The sequence below is a fragment of the Medicago sativa genome, chromosome 3, assembly GCF_051527215.1.
Source record: "Medicago sativa cultivar Bolivia chromosome 3, Bolivia_mono, whole genome shotgun sequence".
Classification (NCBI taxonomy): Eukaryota; Viridiplantae; Streptophyta; class Magnoliopsida; order Fabales; family Fabaceae; genus Medicago; species Medicago sativa.
Genome location: NC_140751.1, coordinates 23,678,803 through 23,704,286, shown reverse-complemented (window position 1 = coordinate 23,704,286; position 25,484 = coordinate 23,678,803). Strand labels below are relative to the sequence as shown.

General features: G+C 32.9%; 2 long non-coding RNA genes and 3 pseudogenes across 3 annotated transcripts; 1 reads left to right on the top strand and 4 right to left on the bottom strand.

Moving 5' to 3' along the window:
• Positions 1 to 359: 359 nt before the first annotated feature.
• LOC146936507 (uncharacterized) lies at positions 360 to 3,282 on the bottom strand. Its single transcript, XR_015030629.1, has 3 exons — positions 2,723 to 3,282; positions 1,856 to 2,051; positions 360 to 546 (listed from the first exon to the last, which is right to left on the bottom strand). It is a non-coding gene; the product is annotated as an uncharacterized LOC146936507 (long non-coding RNA).
• A 6,236-nt stretch (positions 3,283 to 9,518) lies between these two features.
• On the bottom strand, positions 9,519 to 10,299 carry LOC146936506 (uncharacterized). The gene is made up of 2 exons (XR_015033193.1): positions 10,192 to 10,299; positions 9,519 to 10,047 (listed from the first exon to the last, which is right to left on the bottom strand). It is a non-coding gene; the product is annotated as an uncharacterized LOC146936506 (long non-coding RNA).
• Positions 10,300 to 12,149: 1,850 nt separating this feature from the next.
• Positions 12,150 to 12,969, top strand: LOC146936505 (zinc finger A20 and AN1 domain-containing stress-associated protein 5-like; annotated as a pseudogene).
• A 6,469-nt stretch (positions 12,970 to 19,438) lies between these two features.
• Positions 19,439 to 23,172, bottom strand: LOC146936504 (pentatricopeptide repeat-containing protein At5g40410, mitochondrial pseudogene; annotated as a pseudogene). Its single transcript, XR_015030628.1, has one exon. The product of XR_015030628.1 is annotated as a pentatricopeptide repeat-containing protein At5g40410, mitochondrial pseudogene (transcript).
• A 1,357-nt stretch (positions 23,173 to 24,529) lies between these two features.
• LOC146936503 (pentatricopeptide repeat-containing protein At5g40410, mitochondrial pseudogene) lies at positions 24,530 to 25,192 on the bottom strand (annotated as a pseudogene).
• Between the last annotated feature and the right edge of the window lie 292 nt (positions 25,193 to 25,484).

Genomic DNA, 25,484 nt, shown 5'->3' with positions numbered 1-25,484 from the left:
AAAATATTATGATGCCATTGTCGACATCCTCCTCGTCGTCGACAAACACTTCAATCTTCCTCGTCTCCGACAATCACTTCAATAGAAACCCACATCAGAAGGATCCAAATCCAAAAATTTTGTATTATATTTTTCTTCATTTCTTTTCTTCCATTTTATCCTTTTTAGTTTTGTAGATCATGATTTCGTTTCTCAACGAGAAACTGATTACATATTCACACCAAATTAGAAAAACAAATATTGATACCCCATGCATTTTCATATCTATAAGCCTCATAAAAAAAAGTTTGTGATTATCTGTAACGCCCAAACTAAACTTATCTAGAATATTTAGAATGTGCGTTAAAATTAGTAATGGATACATTAAAATTACAATAATAAAAATTTCGACTGAATAAATATATACATCACTGCATGGTCGTACATTTGCTATCTGATCACATGTATGAAACCATAATAAATAATCTGAACTGATACGACACGAGCTTGTGGAAATATATCATTCAGCCTCCTGTATTGTCTCTTTGCCATGTACAACCTGCTGATCTGAAATAAAATAAAAGGGATTGGGGTGAGACGGGATGTCTCAGTGAGTTCCACCTATCCTAGGTTGTAGGCAATCACAGGGAACCTAGGATCGCCATCTGTCTCTAAACTTAACCCAGTCCGGGTTTATACTGTTTTATCATGCATAACTGAGCGATCGGGGGATAACTAGGATCGCTATCTGAATTACTAATATAATTCTAATACTAATGACAAAATCATAAACATAATCATAATGTCTGTCATATTATGTTAGAAATGTTAGCGTTGAACAAACAATATTATCTGAGTTGATTTTACGGAATAAACCCAGGTGGAGTAACCCCGGAATTTATTCCACTCTGACCGGTATTAATTTCCAACTGGCGGGAATCCAACTGACGGGGATACCGGACTCCTCTGATTATTGTGGGGTCATCCTCACGGATAGTGCCCGTTCCAACTGGCGGGAACCTTTCGTATCCAACTGGCGGGATAGCGAAAGCCACATTTTAAACATGTTTTAATATTGTAACTTGAACTAATTTTCTGATAACTGAGTTAATTCTCAACTCCACTACTGACGGGGAGATAGAGAGGAATAACTTATCTTAACTGATTTTCTTATAATAACAACATCCTGAAACTGATAATAAAGACGTAGTGATTCTGTCTTTATTCTGAAATTAATTCTGATACTAACCTATTTAGGTTCTAGGCATATCGTTGTCATATGCCATTCCTAAAAGGTTATGAAATTTCCCCATATCCTGATAAATTAAATCCGACTAATTAAGCCGAACTTTCATACTTAGAATTCTTTACTTTCCAATGATTGGAAATCTACCCATGAATAATTTGTTTCAATGACTATTTTACTCTAAATATTCCTTTACACAAATAAATATACACTATGGTTGTGTATGGTTAGAGGATATGCATAATACAATTTCGGCTACATATTCGGCAATAATGAGAATTGGAGTCTTAGCCAAGCTAAACCATTATATTACCTTAAAAGTGTAATTTATATTAGCCAAGAGTCGAAATGAAGTAATAAAATCAAACAATTCTCACTTTACGTAACGTTAGCCGAAATTGCATATTTATTCATTCTCACGTAAAACTTATCATAATATTTTTCCTCTAACTTCTGCATTACCATAATCATATTTATCAACATAAAAGTTATTTTAGAGTACTCTAGCAAGGGTATAAATCTTAATCATATTGTCACTAAATTATGTACTAATGTACTAAATCATATTTTATTATTCTAAAGGCATAATTTAACTACCCGAAGGGAAGTTTTCTAACTAAAGGAACTCACCGTGAATCATTCCTGAAAATTGCAAGCAGCTTATCCCAAAATATGCAGCTCTGCTATCTCCAAAACTCTATAATCACTTTCCCAAAATAGCTTATGCCTTAGCTTATAGGTCTTGCCCCTTCTAAAACAATTCAAATCAATCGTGACATAGCCTTACTTCATCAACCAGCTTACACAAAAATTTTCATTTCAGTCCCTGCACCAGAAGTTCGCCGTTTGGCTATTTAAGCACTTCTAAAACAGCTTAATTATCATTTAAGCACTTTTAACATTACTAAAACAGCTTATCATTTTTCCATTACTCATATGTCAATTAAACATATTTCTCATAAGCTGTTCTTCAGAAAATAATACTTGAAACAACTTAACTTTCAACTTAAGCTATTCTTCAATGACTTAACTAGCAACTTATAACTTCTATCACATAAATTTCGACCGAACCTTTAACACAGCAGTTCCAACATGTATTATTAGCCCTATGAACCACTTATACAGTAGTTTGAACTCACAACTTAGTCATTTAAGGCATTTTGCTCAAAACAGCTTAACTGTCAGCTTATGACCTCTAAACAATTCAATTTCTGCTCAAATTTTCCAGAAGCAATCCCAACATGTTTAAACACCTCCTAAACCAATTATACAAAATTCCAACATGTTACAATCAATAATCACTTGAAATAGCTTATGGGAATAACTTGCACACTTTAAGTTCTAAGTTCTCACACCAATGCTCCTAGCTTATTATCATTCTTCATACCATATTTCTAAATACCATTACCACACATAATCCTCTTCCAATTACACATAAAACATATATCAAATCTTGGATTAAATAAATTCCCATGAAAAGGTGATTATGCCACTTACCTTGTGATTAATCCATTCTTTGGTGCTCTAATGCAAACTCATAAGCTAATTCCCATGAGGCTTGAATGAAAATGAAGGTTATGGAGAATTAAGAGGAGGGGCGGTTTTGTGAGCAATGGAGGGAAAGAGAGATTTTTGAAACTTGGCTCTTGGCTAGAACTCCACATAGAACCCATTGGTAGCTTAATTATAGTGATTCCATGGAAGATTAGTTGAATTTTGGTGGCTAAAGTTGCATGGAAGTGAAGGCCGATTTCTTGGTCTTAGAAAGGAGGGAGAGAATTTGCTTTCTAGTGCAAGAAAGAAGTGGGTAGAAAGAACTAGAAAGTGGTTCCAACTTTCTTAAAAAAAATCTCAAGTCCAAGTTACCAAATTGCCCTTCAAAGGAAAAGACATAATTATCCTCCGTTAATTCGTAACCATTTAATTTCTCATGTCCGTTGGAATAGTAATACGAGAAACTTACCAAATATCGTCGATTTCTCAACAAGTAATTAATCCTTGAAAATTATTTCCGTTCTAACATGTAACTGATACGACAATTTATTTAAAATTACGTGGGATATTACATTATCTTTGTGCTCATCCATCCCATCCTTTTTCATGGCTCCCAAACTTCAGATGCAGCTCACTTTTCCAACTTGTTCTTACAAACTAGGATTTATCACCGAAATGGGTAAATTGGGGGAGAAGAATTCATGGAAGTTCAACGAAAAGGAGTCCGGATGTGGCGGAGGAGGAGGAAATGCCGATGGTGACACATGTTGAGACACTTAGTCTTTGTTTGCGAGTTTGGAAGGGAAAGGAATGAAATGCTTGGAAAAAAAGGTAGAAGTAAGCGGAAGAAATAGATGACATTGGAAGGAGAGGCTTTGGGGGATTTATTTATTTTTTTTCAAAATAATAAAACTCTCCTCATTTTGGGAAACTACAAAATTGTATTGGATGAGGGTTTTGGGAGGTTTTAGAAGATTTATATGAATTCTTCAATTTTTTTTTTTGAATAGCAAATTTTATTCACGACGAGAAAACGCAAGAAGCATTAAACTTGCGGATAACAGAAAAATACAATAGAGATGCCGCATATATACGGGACACCTTAGAAACCTCCCAAACCCATAAAGATAAAAACCAGTGTTGATGCCGACATATACATATGCAATAATCAAACGCATACCCCTGCCTCACTACCTTAACACCTAAAAGCAAAAACCACCACCAAAAACTGCAAAAGGCTGCTGCTGTTAAGAATAGCGCCCAAACCCAGTAGTAGAAAGATAGCAGAAAATTCTGCACCCCAACAACAAAGGCACGCAGCAAATTCTTCAAATTTATTATATGTTGTTATAATAATCTTAAAATTAAAAATATATTAATCATAAGCATTCATTTATCATTCTTTAAAAAAATACTCTTTTAAAAAATGTGAAAGATTTCTCAATTTTTCCCTATATTTCTCTCTCCCCGAAGTCTTTCCTTCCCCTCCCCGCCAAACTCCCAAACAAAGCCTTGGATTCCAATTCCTCTCTTCTTCTTCTTTAATTTTTTTGGTTCTAATTTAAACATCATCATTATTATGAGACTCAAGGTTTTGCAATCATAGTTTGACCCACATACCAAATTTTCATTGTCTTTTTTTGTTTGATGAATTTGAGAACCACCCCACAAAGAAAAAATATTAAATTTGATGGGAAAATGAAATTTGGGTGTAGATGGAAAAAAATCCTTTGATTGTTCAGAAGGTGCAGTAGAAAGAGGTCCCGAGAGAGAGGAAGACAATGGTGAAGCAAGCGTTGGCGGTCATGAGATGGAAAGAGAAAGCAGAGGGGGAGAGAGAGAGAGATAGAGAGAGAGAGAGAGAGAGAGAGAGAGAGGGAGATTTTTTTATTAATTAAAAAGAAATATTGTGCACCAGTCCAGGATGGTATACTGTAATTTGATGAATCGTGTTAGTCTCACACGGTGCGCAATGTTAGTTGCTCATGTTTAAGGTGATAACTTTGTTTCATTGTCATGATTCTTTCTTTACTAAAAGTAAAAAGTAATGTATTAAAACATAAGGGAACACAAAAATTTCATTTATTGTAAAAACATTGATTCAAAAGTTTACTAGACTTGGTGAAATCTTTCAGAAAGTTTCTACAAATTTTGCAAATACAGATTCGGATTGTCGAGTAAGAAGTTTTGCTGAACTTCATCCATTGTGAGAGCCAATAATTGATGAATTCTGGCTTAGGACTTCGTCCACAAAGAAGGTATAAACTATATAGATATGAACATATGTTTAATTGAAAACTTTTTTTTTGAGAGAATTGAAAACATTTCTATGTAATATGTATATAACTAGTTTTCAACCCGTGCGATGCACGGTTAATCATATCTCTAATTGATTGTTTTTGGTGTGATATTCGAAAACTCTAAAGTTGGGTAAGGTGTCAAACAAACTCATATCATCATGATTTCTCTACATGCAAGGAAATATCTGCATCAAAATAGAAAAGGGAAATATCTACATCAAAAAGAGAAAGGGGAAATATCTACATCAACTCCAGACTCTCCTAGTATGGCTGAATTTCAACCAAAGAATACTCACCCTTGTTATGTTGCAAGAAAGTATGACATCACTAAAATGAGATGATTTAATCGGATACTTGTGATAGCTTGATAGGAAAATGTTTGAGTTTCTCAATCGCTCTTAACCTGGTGTTCAGGACACACTACATGACCTTCTTGTGTTGGGGAACCAAGCAGGGCATAACTAAGTATTCATCCCCACACACTACATACCTTTTTAGGCTAAAGTGAGTTTATCACATTGACTTTTAATGACTTTAGCGTGTTTAATTAATAAATGAATGATTAAAATAAAGATTCATGTTAACATGTGCCCGAACAACACATGTTAGAGAATTTATAAAGAGCAAGTTTTTTTAGAGATAAATTGGCACAATTTCAAATACATAATTTCTATCTATGGACCCTTAACATGTGCTCTGAGAGCACGTGTTAGCATCTCCTTAAAATAAATTATTTTCATGAAAGATAATGATTAGTTAGAAGAGAGATAAATACAAAGTCATCAGAGTCACCAAAATCAAAGTCATCAAAATGTAACCCAACACAAGCTCTTCTAAGAAAAGTGAATGGTTCTCAATTTTTTATTTTCATATATCATAAACGAACTCTTAATATTTCAATGACACATATTTACAATTGAAAAATTGTTTCCCGCATTTTTTTATATATTTATCAGTGATAAAATTTCTCCCATGTTTTTTATATTAATCCGTGATAAATATTGCTCCCGTGTTTAGTAGCGATAAATATTTATCTGCGACAAAATCTTGTCCAATGTATTTTTATATATTTTTTAGTGACAAATATTTTGTATTATATTTATTAGTGAAAAATGTGTGTTGTAACGCCCTCCTTGTTATTTAATTATTTTTCTTGAGATAGAGTCGAATTATTTAATTTAATTAATATGTTTGATAAGTGATATTTTTATTATTATGTGTTGATATTTATTTTTAACCCCTATTTTATTATTTAGTGGAGAAATATATTTAGTGGAAGAATATATTTGGTGGAAGTATATATTTAGTGGAGAAATATATTTAGTGGAAGAATATATTTAGTGGAAGTATATATTTAGTGGAGAAATATAATTATTTAGAATAATGAGGCTTTGGGGCAGAATTTTTAAGAGAAAATAAATAGGTTAAGGTTTATATAAAGAGAAGAGTCAGAGTTAGAAAAAAGGGATTACATGCAAACTGTTTTTGGGAGAAAGAGGAGAAACCTAGAGAAGAGAAGAACCAGAGAAGAGAAGTCTGTACAATCCTTGCAATCAATCAATCTAAGGTAAGGGTTCAATAATCTTGAGTCTATGATTCTGAAATTTCATTTAACATATTGTAGGTTTAGTTTTTGAGAATTGGAGAATTAGGGTTAAGAGTGATAATTGATGATTTATGTTATGTTGTTGTTGATTTGTGGTTGTTGATGATTGTTGTTGTTAATGTCATATTATGAATTGGGTATGAATTATGTTGAGTTGTTGTTGTTGATTGTGATGATTTTTGAATGAATGTGAAGTTTGAATAATATAAGTTGTTTTTCCTGATTTTTTTCTTATCTCTGTCCCGAATTTTGAAATAGAAACTGGTATTGATCGGTAATTGGTCTTAGGTGTAAACACGAAAGTTGTAGGTATGGATGTTAGTTTTCTAATGTCGTTGGTCTGACGTCAAAACGATTTATAGAACTTGAGTTAAGTCAAATTACTGCACGTAGGTTACAGTGAATTTTTATGGACTTTCTGCACAACTTTTTCGAATTTTGCACAACTTTTTCGAATTTGAAACAAAAACTGGTATTGATCGGTACAGAATTGGTCTTAGGCGTAAACACAAAAGTTGTAGGTATGAATGTTAGTTTTTTAATGTCGTTGGTCTGATGTCAAAATGATTTATAGAACTTGAGTTATGGTCAAATTACTGCACGTAGGTCACAGTGAATTTTTATGGACTTTCTGCACAAGTTTTTCGATTTCGAAACGTAAATTGGTATTGATCGGTACAGAATTGACGTTGGGTGTAAACATGAAAGTTTTAGATAATTTTGTTAGCTTTCCAGTGGCTTTGGTTTGACGTGAAAATGACTTTTAGTTTTTGAGTTATGATGAAAATACTCCAAGGAGGTCTTAGCGAAATTGTACGGTAACAACATTCTCTGTTTCATGTTTTTGCGTCTTTTTCACACATCTCTGTTTTAAATTGGTCTTTTGTATAAACATGAAAGTTGTTGATAATTGTGATATATTTCTAGTATCCTTGGTTTGACATGGAAATATGTTATGTATAATTGTTTTTACAAAGATGCATGATGAATTATTGATGTTTGAATACGATGTTATATGATGAATTGTTGATGTTTAGATACGATGTTATATGACGTTGTTTATGATTGATGAATATGAAATTATGATGTGAAGTCGTTGTCGTTACCACAGTTGTCGTCAATGTCTTCAAAGTTGTTGTAGTTTGTCAATGTCGTTTAAGTTGTAAGTTGTCTGTCGATGTCGTTGAAGTTGTTGGTCATCAAAGTATTGTTGTTGAGTCCCTGCATCATCATTAAAGAAGAGGGCTTATGCCCTGGAATGCTTGTCATTCACCCTAAAGACGAGGGCTCATGCCCTAGGAGCTTTTGCTCAATAAAGACGAGGGCTCATGCCCTAGGAGTATATTTATGCTCAAAGGCGACGAGGGCTTATGCCCTAGAATGGTACCACATGCATGAGTAAAATGATAGAGTTGCATAGTCGAGTTAAGTTGCATAGTCGAGTTAAGTTGCATTGTCGAGTCAAGTTGTTAAGTTGATTTATGAAGTTGATATTGATGTTGATTATGAAGTTGATTATGATGATGATGATAATGATGCTACATGACCATTGTTATGATATGTTGATGATGTTTATGTTGTTAAATATAATTGTTGAATTATATGCTTAACATTATTCTTTGTGAATCTCACCCCTTCTACTTGGAAATGTTGCTCTTCGTATGAGTAACTTGCAGGTGATCGAGAATAAGTAGCTATTGATTGTTGTCGTGAGTGGCTATCTCTCATTGTGTCTTTAGGTGCTCTGATACATAACGGGATGGGAACTTTTGTGGCTATTTTCTATTCCTTACGTACTGCTTATGATTTTACATGACTATGATTTAGTTTTTTGGATTATTACGAGATGTTTTGATGAGGCCTTCGTGCCAAGACTAATTATGTTGTTGAATTAAAATCCGCTGCGAAGTTTTTGAATATTTATGTTGACCAATTTATGAAGGATGAATTGTTATTTATTCCATTTATGATTTTATGAAAAGAAGTGTGACATTTCGTTTATGTTGAAAAACTCTGATTATTTGTTATGAAATTTTTATGTTGGAAAAACGGGGTGTTACATGTGTCACATATTTTTTTCTCCTATTTATTAGTGTTAAATATTTTGCCATGTTTTTTTTATTATATTTATCATTGACAAATATTTCCCCCATATTTCTTTTACATTTAATAGTAAAAAAATACTTTTGTTGTGTTTTTTTATTTATCAATGACAAATAATGGTATCGTTTTTATATTATATTTATTAGTCATAAATATTTGTCTTATGTATTTTTATATTTATTGATGACAAATATTTATTCTGTAATTATTTTATTTGTTTATCACTGATGAATATGAAAGTTATGTATACTTTGTTGAAGTAAGCAACATTTTTCAATAAAAAATTGTGTTGGGTCTGTTGTAATTATAGTGTAAAAAAATAGTTTTTCTAATACTTGAAAACTTGTTTTCAAATTATTCCTTGGTAAACCATTTTTTTTAGTGAAACTTCAAATTGGACCACATAGGATTGTTTGAGCGTTGAAAGAGGAGGAGGAGTTTGAGGAGAAAAGGAAAAGAGAAGAGTTGTTGCAAGAGCTATTTCTACAAATAACGAGTTAGGATATGTTGATATTAGGTGAAAGTCAAATAATTTACATCAAATCTCAATCGTTCATGAACTCTGTAGCCTATACTTGTCTTGTTAGACGCAGCAGCACCGCTATTCTGACTTTCCATCACAATTTAAATCCATGTTTTTTGAAATTATTTTATCAGGCTTATTAGACATCAAGCCTAGGTTTCAAAGAAATAGAAAACAACCAATTTATGTGCGTAAGTAGAAGATCTTAGTATCAGTCCTACAATCTGGAAGTGGTCTACCTCCCAAGGTATCATGATGACAAGGAAATTATTTAAAATAAAATGATATTCATCCATTAATCAAATCCATTTTGATACCAAACCAAAGTTGTAAAGAAAGATACTAATTGCAAATACTTGAATAGCAAAAAAAAAAAAAAATTAATAACGGACTACAACTATAATGTTACTAAATATTGTCCAACAAAGATATTAATAACCAAGACCTTTTGTTAAGGTTTCTTCATAACCAAAGGATGAGTGTATATCCTTAGGAATCCTCCTTAGAAAGCTTTCGCCAAAGTTGTTTCCAAAAGGTTGCAAAATCATCGCAAGGTCTGCATCCGTCCTCTTTGTAAGTTCTGATCTTTCTTGGAGAGTGCACAAATTTCACAAAATAGTTCCTGAGTTTGTTAAATTCCATGGCAGAAAATTCTTTCCCAATACCTAGGAGCCACCTCTCATAAATGGGAATGCATTTCTCATATACATATTTTTCCCTAGCTAAAAGAGAAAGCATCACAGCGGAAGCAAGCTGCGGATACGTGATCAGAGCAGTAGTACGAAATGATGTATAGCTGAGTGATTGGAAAAAAGAAAGAAAAAAGAATTCATTCAGTGATTGAAGATCCTAAACAGAACAATGCGCTTAAGAAATAACATAACCTCCGTAGTCCAAAAACACAGATATGAAAACAAAGCAAAACGTGAGAGTGAAATACCTATGGTTGCTGGTAGTATAGGTATCGACCAAGCTTGTTGAGTTGATGCATTGGAGTTGCTCTGTAGGAAGCGATAGTGAAGCTGCGAGCAAAGCGAGGGGATTTCAGTAGGTGAGAAAGAGACATTACTGTGTGAATCAAAAAGAGTATCAACATATCAAAGCCTAAGGTATGAACAAAATGGAAAAACAAAACCACGACATGGGTCACTTAATTTCTCGATGTTTGTTAATAATTCTCAAACCAAAACACTTCATGTTACAACAAGTAACTACATATTAAACCAAAGGTATGAACAAAATGGAAAACAAAACCACAATATGGGTCACTTAATTTATCGTTGTTTGTTAATGACTCTCAAACCAAAACACTTCATGCAACAACAGATTAAAATCAAAGGTATGAACAAAATGGAAAACAAAACCACAACATGGGTCACTTAATTTCTCGATGTTTGTTAACGACTCTCAAACCAAAACACTTCATGTTATAACAAGTAACAATGGATTAAAACCTAAGGAATGAACAAAATGGAAAAACAAAATCACAACATGGATCACTTAATTTATCATTGTTTGTTAATGACTCTCAAACCAAAACACTTCATGTAACAAAACCACTTCATGTAACAACAGATTAAAACCAAATGTATGAACAAAAATGGAAAAACAAAACCACAACATGGGTCACTTAATTTATCGTTGTTTGTTAATGACTCTCAAACCAAAACACTTCATGCAACAACAGATTAAAACCAAAGGTATGAACAAAATGGAAAACAAAACCACAACATGGGTCACTCAATTTCTCGATGTTTGCTAACAACTCTCAAACCAAAACACTTCATGTTACAACAAGTAACAATGGATTAAAACCTAAGAAATGAACAAAATGGAAAAACAAAACCACAACATGGGTCACTTAATTTATCATTGTTTGTTAATGACTCTCAAACCAAAACACTTCATGTGACAAAAACACTTCATGTAACGACAGATTAAAACCAAAGGTATGAACAAAAATGGAAAAACAAAATCACAACATGGGTCACTTAATTTATCGTTGTTTGTTAATGATTCTCAAATCAAAACACTTCATGTTACAATGTATAAAGAAAAGAGTAACAACAGATCAGAACTTGCTTTGACTCAAAGGTATGAACAAAATGGAAAAACAAAACTACAACATGTGTCACTTAATTTATCGTTGTTTGTTAATGATTCTCAAACCAAAACACTTCATGCAACAACAGATTAAAATCAAAGGTATGAACAAAATGGAAAACAAAACCACAACATGGGTCACTCAATTTCTCGATGTTTGTTAACGACTCTCAAACCAAAACACTTCATGTTACAACAAGTAACAATGGATTAAAACCTAAGAAATGAACAAAATGGAAAAACAAAACCACAACATGGGTCACTTAATTTATCATTGTTTGTTAATGACTCTCAAACCAAAACACTTCATGTGACAAAAACACTTCATGTAACGACAGATTAAAACCAAAGGTATGAACAAAAATGGAAAAACAAAATCATAACATGGGTCACTTAATTTATCGTTGTTTGTTAATGATTCTCAAATCAAAACACTTCATGTTACAATGTATAAAGAAAAGAGTAACAACAGATCAAAACTTGCTTTGACTCAAAGGTATGAACAAAATGGAAAAACAAAACCACAACATGTGTCACTTAATTTATCGTTGTTTGTTAATGATTCTCAAATCAAAACACTTCATGTTACAATGTATAGAGAAAAGAGTAACAACAGATCAAAACTTGCTTTGACTCAAAGGTATGAACAAAATGGAAAAACAAAACCACAACATGGGTCACTTAAATTATCGTTGTTTGTTAATGATTCAAAAAATAAAACAACAAAGAAATGTTTTATACGCTTTCTCTACTTGGCCCATATTCCATTTCCATTATCATCCTCACAACACCACAAACACAAACATAACAACTCAACAAACAACACCTCTTTCTTCATATCTTCTTCTATTCCTTTCTCTCTCTCTTTCATTTTCTCTTCATAAATAAAAAAATCCTTAAAATCATATAAATTTTCATGGCTCAGAGAACAGAAAATGAAGAAACCGAATTTAAGGTAGTTCCAGAAACCCTTCAACAAACAACGATAATAAACCTTTGTATCAAAAACTGTGGCGTTGTCGGAAACCCTTCAACAAACAACATGTGTCAAAATTGTTCCACAGCTTCAACGACAATCTTACCATTATCACCTTCATCTTCTAGATCTGTTCGGTCTCCGAAGAGATCTCATCAAGAGGGTTGTGAGTAGATGTTCCAGTTGTCGAAAAAAGGTTGGGTTGGCTGGATTTCGTTGTAGATGTGGGGAGTTGTTTTGTGCGGATCATCGGTATTCTGATCGACATGATTGTGGGTATGATTATAAGAAGCTTGGTAGAGAAGCGATTGCGAGGGAGAATCCCGTTACCAGAGCTGCGAAAATCGTTAAGGTGTGAAAATTGAAGAAGAAGATGAAGAAGAAATGGTTCAAAATGTGAAATTTGAAAATGGATGTGTTTGACCCGGTTCTTGTTGATCGAGTTCGGGTTACACGTGTTTGTTTTATTTTTACTTTATTTACTTTTTCCAGATTTTATTTTATATAAATATAAATAGGAAATTGTTAGTTTTAAGATAGATTTTAAGAGGTTGTGTGTAATGTTTTAGAGAGAGAGAGAGGGATTGTTATTTGTAAAAGAAAAAGAATGAAGAAGGTGAATTGTTATGTGTTTGATCATATGCTTTGATCATTTCAGATTTTTGTCTTTTTTAGTATGAATTTTGAAATGATTATTTGTTGTTGTTGTTTCTGATATTTCTTATGTTGATTAAGAAAAATATTAGGTTCATTGGATATCCTAGCCTATGGTACTATAATGGTAGAGACTAATTAGGTGGAAGTACATTGAACCGTGAAACTCTTGATTATTTCCTTCATTAAGTACATCGAATAGAATCAAGGACATTTAGAAAACTTGTAAAAAAAAAATAGTATCTCATTCAAATGCTATTTTTTAACGTTAAAGATAAATTTAATTAATGAAAGTTTCATAAATCAATATAAGTGGACTCTTGAAATGCTATTTTTTAACGTTAAAGATAAATTTAATTAATGAAAGTTTCATAAGTCAATATAGGAGGACTCTTGAAATATAAGAGGGAGTCTAGTCGATTTATATGCAATCTAGATTTTGTAAAGCATATTTAGTAAAAAGGAAATGTTAATTGATGCTTTCGAAACTTATGCAATCAACTTCTCAAAAGTCTAAAAAGTGTTATTTTTAATTTAAAACTTTCTTTTTTTGATATCCTTAATTAGTGTCCTAGAGACACCGGTTACATGACTCTTAATAAAATAAAGGGTTATGCTAACTTGTGCCTTGAGGACACAAGTTAAGGAGCTTAAAATAGAATTAAGTAATAAATTTTATATTGAAAAAGTAACTTTTGAAACTTTTAAGACATTGAATGAACAATTTTCAATAAAAATCTTTCACATTTGGTTTCTTAACTTATGCCCTTGGAGCATAAGTTAACATTTCCCTAAAATAATGAGTAGTTTGGTTAAACTATGAAAACAAACATTAAAATTAATACAATTCCTAATAACAAAGTTGAGATAGGTGGAAGACTGCTAATGAATATTCAACGTCAATAACACAAAATATATATAATATTTTTTTTAAACACTGAACAAATTTTGGACATGCTTCAAATAAATAAATAAAAGGATCCCGTTAATTTTTTTTTTCAAGAACATCTCATTAAAATTTTGTAATTTAAAGAATGATTTTCAAATTTTGATGATATTAATAATTTAATATAGTTCATTGAAAAGAAAAATCTTGAAAGGATTTTATTTTCTATGCATTTCGGTCATGCGGTGTTTCTGAGAAATGAGACAAAGTGGGGCCAACACTGGCATCGTTGGGTAAATTTGGTAGCTATTTAGGGGTATAATTGTCATTTAGGGTGTGATTGAAAATGATTTTTTTGGGTATAACGATCATTGAAAGTGGAAGGTGGGCCAAATGATTTGATGTATGCCGATAAATTAGGGGGTGACGATATCGTATCGTATGGTGAGTTCGTGTACGAGATAATGATTTCTTATTGGACACTGTTTTTGCTTTTGTGAATGTGACTTGTGACTTATGTGGACCAATGATATTCCGCCACTTTTATTTGCATGAAGGTTTATGAGACATGACATGTAAGCCAGACAAATTAAAAACAGGAAAATTATGGATTACAGCCATACACTTCATTAACACAATCAAAGAGATAGAAATAAAAGAATAATGTTATTTGTAGAATTATTTTATGATAATTTTATAAATAATATTTGTACAAAAGTTATAAAGATAGAGCGGAAGAATACAATGATGGTATCTGGAAGAGTTGTTCAAATATTGCATTAAAATAGTTGTACAAATATCATTTTTTTAAAATTAAAATATAGCGATATATTGATATTAGCTATACTCATACTATATATAAAGAAAAGGGAAATTCTAACCAGATACATTGGTTAAGGAAACAAATATAATATATATTGCAATGGGTTGTCAAACTTTTTAGGATTATTTTTGTGAGTTTAGTTCTTAATGTTTTTTCGGAAAATTGTGTTGAAGGTATGGACGAATATAGAAAAATAAAAAGAGTAGGGATGAGAAAATGCACACAACTTATTATAGTAGTTTTCCTTCTAACATAAGGATACATGCACTCCCTCCATACATCATGCAAAAATTCCACTATGATCGAATTTTTGTTACAAACAACCTTACCCCTAGCCCCCCTAAAAATCTTTATATATAAAACCAAAATAGCACCCCACTATCTTTACAACAAGAATCTTCACCACGCATTATGATGAAATTCTTACAAACAAACAAGATAACACCCCACTATCCTTAACAAAAATCCTCAACAAAAATCCTCAACAAACAATGATGTTAATCCAAATATTGTTGATGCTTCTGTTGATGTCAAACCTTCTATTGAAACTTTCATTAATTTGTAACATTCTATTGAAGCTTCCATTGATATGAAACCTTCAATTGAAGCTTCCATTTAAGTGAAAGCTTATGTTGTTTCCATGCTTCCTGACAATCAAGTAAACATTGCACCTGTTTTATACGAAAGATGGATGGAAAGTCCGTGATGATATGATTAATTGGGTTTATCGACAAACAACAAATGCAGGATTTACTATAACTATAAAGAGACCCAATCTCCAAAAACCAATGTTAATGTTGCTTTGTGAAATGATCGATGAATACAAACCACCGAAGATGAAGACGAAATCCAAGCTTGAAGACACATGTTCAAGGAAATGTGGATGTGACTTTAGGTTGTGTGGTTACATATTAAAAAAACAAATGAGTTGTGTTGGCTATTTTTAATGGAGCTCACAACCATATGATGGAGTCAAAGTTAGACAGTCACCTTCTTGTTGGTAGATTAAGACAGAAGGACAATAAGAAAATTGGTGACTTGACAAAGAGATTGGTGCATCCTAGTCATAACTTGTTGGATTTTAAGGCTAAAAATAAGAGTAAATAGGCAATTACACCCCCCCCCCCCCCCCCCCCCCCCCCCCCGAAATTGTAAGTTTCGTCAATTACCCCCCTGAAATTAACAAAACTTCAATTACCCCCCTGAAATTGCACAACGTTAATCAATTTACCCTCTCCGTCAAATTCTTTTGTTAGTCAACATGACGTTTTGCAAATACCTCCATGAAGTTTTGCACTTATATGCAAAATGCCCCCCGAACTTGAAAATTTATATATATATATTTTTCTTATCCTTGACTCAAAAGATATTAAAGGTAAACACTTAACAGTTAACTTAGAGTATACACTACATATGGACCTTAGAATTTTCAGTTTTGTAAGATTTGTATACTTTCTGTTGAAGTGGGAATTGCTATTTTGTTTTTTATTTCAAAATAATTGAGTTATGAACAATTAATTTTAAAACAAAAAATTATTTTATTTGAAACTAAATAACATCAACAAATGAATTCAAAGTTTGATATGATCAATTACTTTTTTGATAAGATATATTATTAAAAAGAATGGATAAAATATGTCCAAAAAATCAATATAAATAGTTATGTTTTGTTTTTCTTTATGAATAAATTTTATTCAATTTTAGTGTCTTTTTACTTTTAAAGAGATTATTTAGTTTGAGGGACAAAAAACACACATATTTTGTAAAAAATGGTTTCAAAACAAGGACTTAAATTGAAATGTATGTAGGGACCAAATTTAAAAAAAAAATTATTTTATAAGGATTAAAAACTAACCCTAATATAAAACAAAGAATGATTGAAAAGAAGAGATTATTGAAATACCTGCATAGTTGATAATCAGCCACTTTGTACCTTGAGATAACATGCACAAGGATATATAAGTGTCTCTCATGCAAAGAAGAATATGTAAACCAATCTGCTTTCATGATTTATTTTACATTTACATGATAATAAAAGTAAACTTGAAGAGAGAACTTACAACTAGCATTGACTAAAAGTTGAATTTATTCATAAAGAAAAAAAAAACTATTTTTATTGATTTCTGGGTATCTAATTTCTGGGTATGCATATAAATCCAATGGATGGATTATAGTAGTATTGATATTTCTTCATCTCCTCTTCCACATTTGTCAAGAATAAGAAAAAAAATATATAAATTTTTAAGTTCGGGGGGTATTTTGCAAAACGTCATGTTGACTAACATAATAATTTGACGGAGAGGGTAAATTGATTAACGTTGTGCAATTTCGGGGGGGGGGGGGGGGGGGGGGGGGGGTAATTGACGAAACTTACAATTCCAAGGGGGGTAATTGCCTATTTACTCCTAAAAATAAAGAGAGTTTGACAAATATAAAACAACTGCACAACGCACGTTGTAGATGCAAAAAGGCTGAAAGAGATGACAAAACATAGCTACAATATCTAGTCATAAACTTGAAGGAGCACAAATATGTTCATTTTAACTGATCAAATTGTGAGGTTACTACTCTTCATACCATATTTTTGGCTCATCCCAAATATATTTTCGTAATTTATTAAGTGGTTTAACACTTTTCTGACTCTTTTGATCATGGACTCCACCTATAAAATCAACTTGTACAAAATACATTTGTTTGAGATATGTGTCACCTCTATCGAGAAGACACACACACACATGCGCGCACGCGCGCGCGCACACACACACACATATCTGTGTAGGTAGGAATACATTTGTATAATTCTCTCATCGAACACTCTCTTTTTTAACACTTTCTCTGACCCTCACTTTTCTATAGAATGGAACCCACCACTTTATGTGGGATGCATTTCCAAAGTGTGGTACTCACGTTAGTTTCACCTAATGAAATAGTGTGTGTGTTAGAGAAAGTGTTACAAAGAGTGTCTATAACACTCCTCATCTCTCACCTTACATTTATAAGATTTAAAAATCGACCAAATCAACAATGTTTCATCTTGTTTAGTTAAAACTTTGAATCGACTTTTACTATGGTTTGGTTATTTTGGTGGTTCAATAATCGATTTTTAAATTCTTACTTTACACACATTCTTTGTTTAATTTTTTTTTACACATTCTAGGAATTAAATAAAATTTAGTTGCTTATTATTTAATAGTATACTTCATGATATATACGGGCAACATTGTTGTTGGTACAAACACTGCAGACGCAAACAACGTAAGTGGAAGAAAATGAAGCTTTCAAAGAGAAAAGGATGGTGGAGAAGTAAAGAAAACTTTGTAGATCCCACGTGTAATAATGGAACTTGTAGCTTCAGATTTGTTTATCAATTGAAAAAAAGAAAGCAAAGGTAGAAAAAAAAAAAGGTAATGAGCTACTTTACCTAATGTTCAAAAGGATCTTAATCTGATTTGGAAAATTCTAATGAACAATTTACACCTTACTTAACCAAGAAGTAGAAAAAAGAATTCTATCGAATTTTCTACAAAACCCGGTCTAAGGGTGCCATTACTCTTCCGGCTCAATGAAGGTTTTCTATTGGAATATTCAAGGCTTCGAAGCTTGTGCTGATAAGCTAACTAAGTTATAGTCATGTTATTACATAAGCTGTCTGGTGGGATTCTTTATCTTTTTTTTAGGCAGGATTTTTACAAGGAAAGACATGGTCTTTTGAATTTTGGAATCCATTAGTTCTCACTTTTGTTGTTATTTCCAAGCGTTTTGGCATAGTTCTCTTTCTTGTACAGTTTTCCCTTTTTTAATAAAATTTCAGAGAAAATGGTAGAGAATGGGAGGAGCCACAGGGTGCCTATCTAGTTGATATGTCTAACTTCTCCTTGATACCTTCCTTGCTCTCTTGATTCATAAAAAAAAAAAAAAAAAAAACCACTTTAATGGAAGGAAACTGTTAGCAATTACAAGTACTTGACTAAGTTGAAAAAAACAGCATATCTGCTGGTCAAATTAGACATCTTTTTTATACTTCAAGAGAAAGCAAATTTTAGTGTAGTTTTTGTTTGTTCTAAACTTGTTATTATAAATAAATTTACCACTTATGTTCAGCTATCTACAAAAATAGGTAATTAGTAGCACACGTTAAATAACCCACTTGGGTTGGCGTGGTGGTATTGACTTGGGACCTGAAAGTGTGCTCATCCTCTTCGATTATGTGCCAATTTAAGTGGATTAATTTAGTTTCTAAAAAAAAAACGTTAAATTAATACATAATTATATAACAACAGAAAAGGCAAAAGTCAGCTAGTGTTGTACTAAAACATGATTTTTGATTCAAATCATATCCTCATAATCCATTATTACACTTCCATCGAAAGTTAGTCACATAAAATCTGATTGGAGGCACTTTGTCTATATACCATTTTCATTGCTTTAGCACCTCATCAACCTGCCATACCAAACATTTCTTGAGGAGAGCACACCAAGTAACCAACCAGTAAACGAGCTTCTCCCAAGTGCATCAAATTGCCTCTTGCAAATATGTATGTGGTGTTAAACAAAATGGTATAAGAAAGGGATGGAAATACACACACATAACATACAAAAATGGAGCATGTTACAAGAAAAAGTTACATATCAGAGCAGATATCATTAGAAATAAAAAAATTTCTTCAACTCATACCCCAAAAAAAGAGTGCATTGCATGAGGGAGGAACAACAAGGGAGTACCAGAAACACCATGAGCATCATTATTTGATTTTGTAACATATGGTATACTCAAATTAGATTTGTGATAATAATGTTAATAATGACTTCTAAATAAAATCATGTTCTAAGTTCTAACATACTGAGAAGTCAGAAGTATGTCATGGTATACTGTCAAGTCAAAATCATCAATTCAAACTAGGGTGTTTAGTCCTGCCATATACAAGCTATTTTTCCCCTTATTTAAACCCACAATACAAAACTAACTGATTATCTTCACTTTGTTTTTTGTCTTTGCCGGTGGAAAGAGATCCTGATAATTCGGAGTTCGGATGACAAGTGAATAAAGTCTAACCAATTATTGTTTTATTCCATCCAGGTTCAAACATGAGTACTGTCGATCAATTCGACCTTCACTGAAGGCTGAAGCTTATTAATCACTGAAGCTTATTAATGATTAATGACTTGAGCTCGACCACTTGATCATATTTTATCTTCACTCATTTGATTGGCAAAACTATTTTTCGGATGTCTTCAATTTCAATGAATGAGACATCAGCCTTGATGAACATATGTAACTAAGACTATCTTCATATATCAAAGAAGGGATACTGACACTCTCAGTTTGTCCAGTAACTCAACTTACCAAGCTGGCAAAATGTCCAATCAGAATAAGCCCCAAATTTTAGCAAACAAGAACACTAATCAGAGAGATTTTGAGAATCATCAAGATAATCATTGGACCAGTGAGAATATTTATAAATGTTCTGCAATTTTAAAAATCTTTGGATTTACCATCCAAACAATGAATTTTAACCCAAATCATTTGAATTACTTCCTAAAAATACACCAAGTCCTAAAGTTACTCTATCCAAACAAACACTAAAAGGTACTGTCTCTCAACCCATGTTCTTTATCCTGCTAATATGATATGCCCCTTAATGTTTCATGCCTACACCTTCTGTGTCGTGCTTATTGGCCAAAACAGTCAATAAGATAGACGATCCATCTATCGTTCTTACATTTTCCTCGGCCCAAACACTGAATCTTAGTGCTCTAAGAAACAATCATTGTAGCTCGTTCTAGCACCGAGATTGAACATCAAAGCTTGACTCCTTCTGCAGCGAAATCACGTTGAGTGTAATCCTTCCTTTATGAACTCCAGGTTTCAATTGCTACACCTTCTGTATAATATTTTGTGATATTTTTAGCGACTGTGTTGGCTCCACTTCACAGAACCAAGTATGTGTATGTGTGTGTGTGTATATATATATATATATATAAAGCATGATCTCTTCTGTTAGAAAGAAATCGTCTCTTTACACTTCATCATGTGAGCCAAAGACTTCACCCTATGTAATTCTTCATATACTCTTGTTTCAGAGTAACACATTCAGTTATCTCTTAAACTCTCTCTCTCTCTAATGATGAACACTACCAATAATCACCACAAGAACATAACCCATCTGAGAATTGGTGAAATCGCTTTGTATCTCGGATAATGATAGTACGCTTTTCTACCATCGACACAAATTTTACAGTGTTGTGACAGTCACGACATATTCTGAGGTTTTTTATTATAACTAACGGCATATCTGCATTGGTGACCAAAAGTCCATATGCAAGAGCTATCTTCTCACTATGTTTGGTGATCATATCTATTTTCACCTCCTGATCAACATCATGGAGAATCGATTCTGTTTCATGCATAAATCCAACATCTTGAATTTTTTTCATAACCTCGTCCAACTTTTTGTGTATTCTGCGCGAATCAGGGTGAGTGTAATCATCGACAACAAAACGGTGGATTTTATTCCCATGTTCAATAAAACTACATCCCGGATTTCTAGTAAGAACCTTATTCTTCATTAAAGTCCTCACTTTTGATGCATCATTCCACAAACCTGCAGCAGAATACATGTTAGACAGCAAAATATAGTTTCTAGGGTCTGATGGATCTAATGCTATCAAATTATCGGCAGCTTCCTTCCCTAGATCAATGTTCCGATGAACCCTACAAGCACCAAGAAGGGCACCCCAGACTCCAGAATTTGGCTCGAATGGCATGTTCTTAATCAGCTCATGAGCATCATTGAGTAGACCACATCGACCGAGAAGATCAACCATACACGAATAATGATCCAATCGTGGTTGAACTTTGTAAACATCAGACATAACTCGGAAGTAGTATTTTCCTTCCTTGACAAGCCCTGAGTGGCTACAAGCACTTAACAAATGAGTAAAAGTAACATGATCAGGCTCCATGCCTTCTTCCCTTACAATCCTTTCGAAGAACTCAATTGCTTCTTTCCCACGCCCATGCATCGCATATCCTGCAAGCATTGCAGTCCATGCCACTTTATCAGGCTTACTTATCTCTTCAAATACCTTACGAGAATTATTCAATCTCCCTAACTTTGAATACAAGTTCAAAAGGGTAGTCACAATTGTTATATTTTCATCAAGACCACAGGTAAAGATTACGCAGTGCAAAGCCTCTACCATTCTTCCCAAAGGAAAATTCTCACAAGCTTGAAGCAAACTCACCATTGTAGCATCATCAGGAAAAAAACCATTAACCCTCATCATATCAAAACAATTAAAAGCCTCATTAGGCATTCCATTTTGGGCACAAACAGCAACAATAGAATTCCAGGACACAATACTCTTATCACTCTCAGGCATTTCCGAAAACAAGCTAAAAGCCGATTCAACAAAGCCAAACTTCCCATACATACTAACAAGAGCATTAACAACCTTCACCTCAAACACCAAACCCAATTTCATTGCACAACAATGAACATAACAACCTTCATCACGCGCTTTCGCATATATGCAAGCCGAGATAACCGATAAAAAAGTAAACTCATTTAATTTCAATCCTAAATCAGATTTCATCTTACAAAACACACTCAAACACTCACCAAGCTGTCCAATTTTCGACAACCCAGAAACCAAAGAATTCCATGAGACAGAATCCTTCTTTGGCATTTCATCAAACAGCAAATATGCATCTTGGGTTGCACCCATTTTAAGGTAACAAGATACCAATTGATCACCAATGAACCCATCACGGTAATCGAGAGATTTGATCACATGGGCATGAATGATTCTGCAAATGGAGACAGATGATGAAGATTTCAGATGAAGAAGTAGAGTAGATAGAAAAGGGTCAAAATGGTGTGTGGAAATGGCGTGGAATTGGAGAGAGGTTTGAGAGAGAAGTGAACAATACGTTAAAGGCTTTGGTTGATGTTGTAGGAGCATGCAAGTTTTCAATGTTGCATGGAATAACCTAAACATATCTAGTTTGAGTAATCCATGAAACCATTGAAATGAACTTTGTTACTTAAATAAACAAACTAGCAAAATTTGTATATATTTTGTTTTTGTTAAAAAAGATATCTTATGCGGTAGAGATTCATCCTCAAGTCGGATAGAAATTCGATGATGACAACGGCCTCACTTAAAGATATTTAACATTGTTGTATTCAAATGTTATTGAGTATGTTATTGAGTAATGACTGAATACCTTTCTAGTCATGAATTTCCACCGATAGATCAATTCCATCATCAAAATTATATTTAAGTAACGTGAATTTCCTAGTTGCAACTACAACTCAAGTGAATGTGATACTCTACTTACACTTTACTACTTGGTAAAGGATTTGCTACATTTGCCTAAATCCGACCATCAAGTTTTTGGCGCCGTTGAAGGGGATTGTTGATATTTTGACAAGGAAATTTAAATTATTTACTCGTAACTGTTATTTAATTTTTCGCTAATTTATTTTTCTATCATTTTATTTTCGTTCAAAAATAAAAATAAAAAAATAGTATAATTCCAATTGACTATATCCTACTAAGAACTTTGTTTAGTTTGTTTCATGCGTGATACTAAAACAGGTTTTCTCCCGCTAGATCCAGACATATACAAAACTAAACGAGCACTTCAGAAAGTAGCCTGAATTGTAATAGAAAGCAAAAATCAAATAGAGATCATCATAATTAACGACTATTCATTAGATGAGTCAGAAATGCGAGACGCAAATTCTCGCATAACTCTAGGAGACTATGGGAGGCTGGATAACTTGGATGAAGTATCTCTTGTGTTCCAACCAGCAACCCGGTGGTGTTTGACATTAAGAACAGTGTCATGATTAATTTGAAATCTAATCAATTTTAGGGTAAGGAGTCGGAAGATTGCAATGCTCACTTGACACACTTTCTGGATACTTGCAGCACCATCAATCCACCAGGGTTTCAGAATCAGACAAGCGAATTAGGTTGTTTGGTTATTCTTGTTAGAACAAGAATGATTCATACAAGTCCTCTAGGGGTTTAATGATAACAAAGTATTGAAGAACAATTGGAATACTAACATATGTTCAAGTGTGGAGAATCTATCTATTATGAAGAAAGGACATATGAAGAGCATCAGAAGGGTGTGGGAAGCTTAGAAGATTATGGTGGAAGAACTAAAGGAAGGTCAACTAGAAGTCAACGTCCTTAGAAGAAGGATGCCTCACAGAAGCTGGAAAGTGATCTCAACAGATTAGTGAAATCTGATTCAAACAAAAAGGACCTATTTGAAACTTTTGAAACTTAAAGGACTAACTTGGGAATTTTGTCAAACTAAAAGGACCTAATTGAAACTTTCAAAACTTAAAGGACTAACTTGGGAATTCTGTCAAACTAAGGACCAAAAGTTGTATTTGACCTATTATTTAAAGAGTAATTTTGACTATAAATTATTAAATAATATGAAAAAAGTTATATTTGCTTTTATTTGATACCAAACAATATGAGTTTTGTTTGCTTATATTGACCATCGAAGAGAGTATAATGCTGTAATAAATTTAATTTAATATAATATATTAAAATTAATATAAATATTAATTATATTTCATTAAATTTTAATTTTAAAATATATATTTGATACTTTGAAGAAAGAAAAACTTTGACTCTTTATTTTTTTATAATTTATACTTACTTTGTAAAAAATATAATAAGTACTCATTAAAGAACATCAAATGTAAGTTAGTGGTGACCATCTATAAAGTAAACTTTACAATGCTACTCAAATTATTATATACTCTTCTTTCTCTCTTAGGATATTAGTCATGTTCTTAATCAGCTCATGAGCATTGAGCATCATTGAGTAGACCACAACGACCGAGAAGATCAACCATACACGAATAATGATCCAATCGTGGTTGAACTTTGTAAACATCAGACATAACTCGGAAGTAGTATTTTCCTTCCTTGACAAGCCCTGAGTGGCTACAAGCACTTAACAAATGAGTAAAAGTAACATGATCAGGCTCCATGCCTTCTTCCCTTACAATCCTTTCGAAGAACTCAATTGCTTCTTTCCCACGCCCATGCATCGCATATCCTGCAAGCATTGCAGCCCGTGCCACTTTATCAGGTTTACTTATCTCTTCAAATACCTTACGAGAATTATTCAATCTCCCTAATTTCGAATACAAGTTCAAAAGGGTAGTCACAATTGTTATATTTTCATCAATACCACAGGTAAAGATTACGCCGTGCAAAGCCTCTACCGTTCTTCCCAAAGGAAAATTTTCACAAGCTTGAAGCAAACTCACCATTGTGGCATCATCCGGAAAAAAACCACTAACCCTCATCATATCAAAATAATCAAAAGCCTCATTAGGCATTCCATTTTGGGCACAAACAGCAACAATTGAATTCCAGGACACAATACTCTTCTCACTCTCCGACATTTCCAAAAACAAGCTAAAAGCCGATTCAACAAATCCAAGCTTCCCATACATATTAACAAGAGCATTCGCATATAACCGATTTCATCGCACAACTGGTGAATTTCCTAGTTGGAACTACAACCCATGTGAATGCGATACTCTACTTACACTTTAATACTTGGTAAACGATTTGCTACACTTGCCTAAATCTGACCATCAAGTTTTTGGCGCCGTTGTAGGGGATTGTTGATATTTTTGACAAGGAAATTTAAATTATTTACTCGTAACTGTTATTTAATTTTCCGCTAATTTATTTTTCTATCATTTTATTTTCGTTCAAAAATAAAAATAAAAAATAATATAA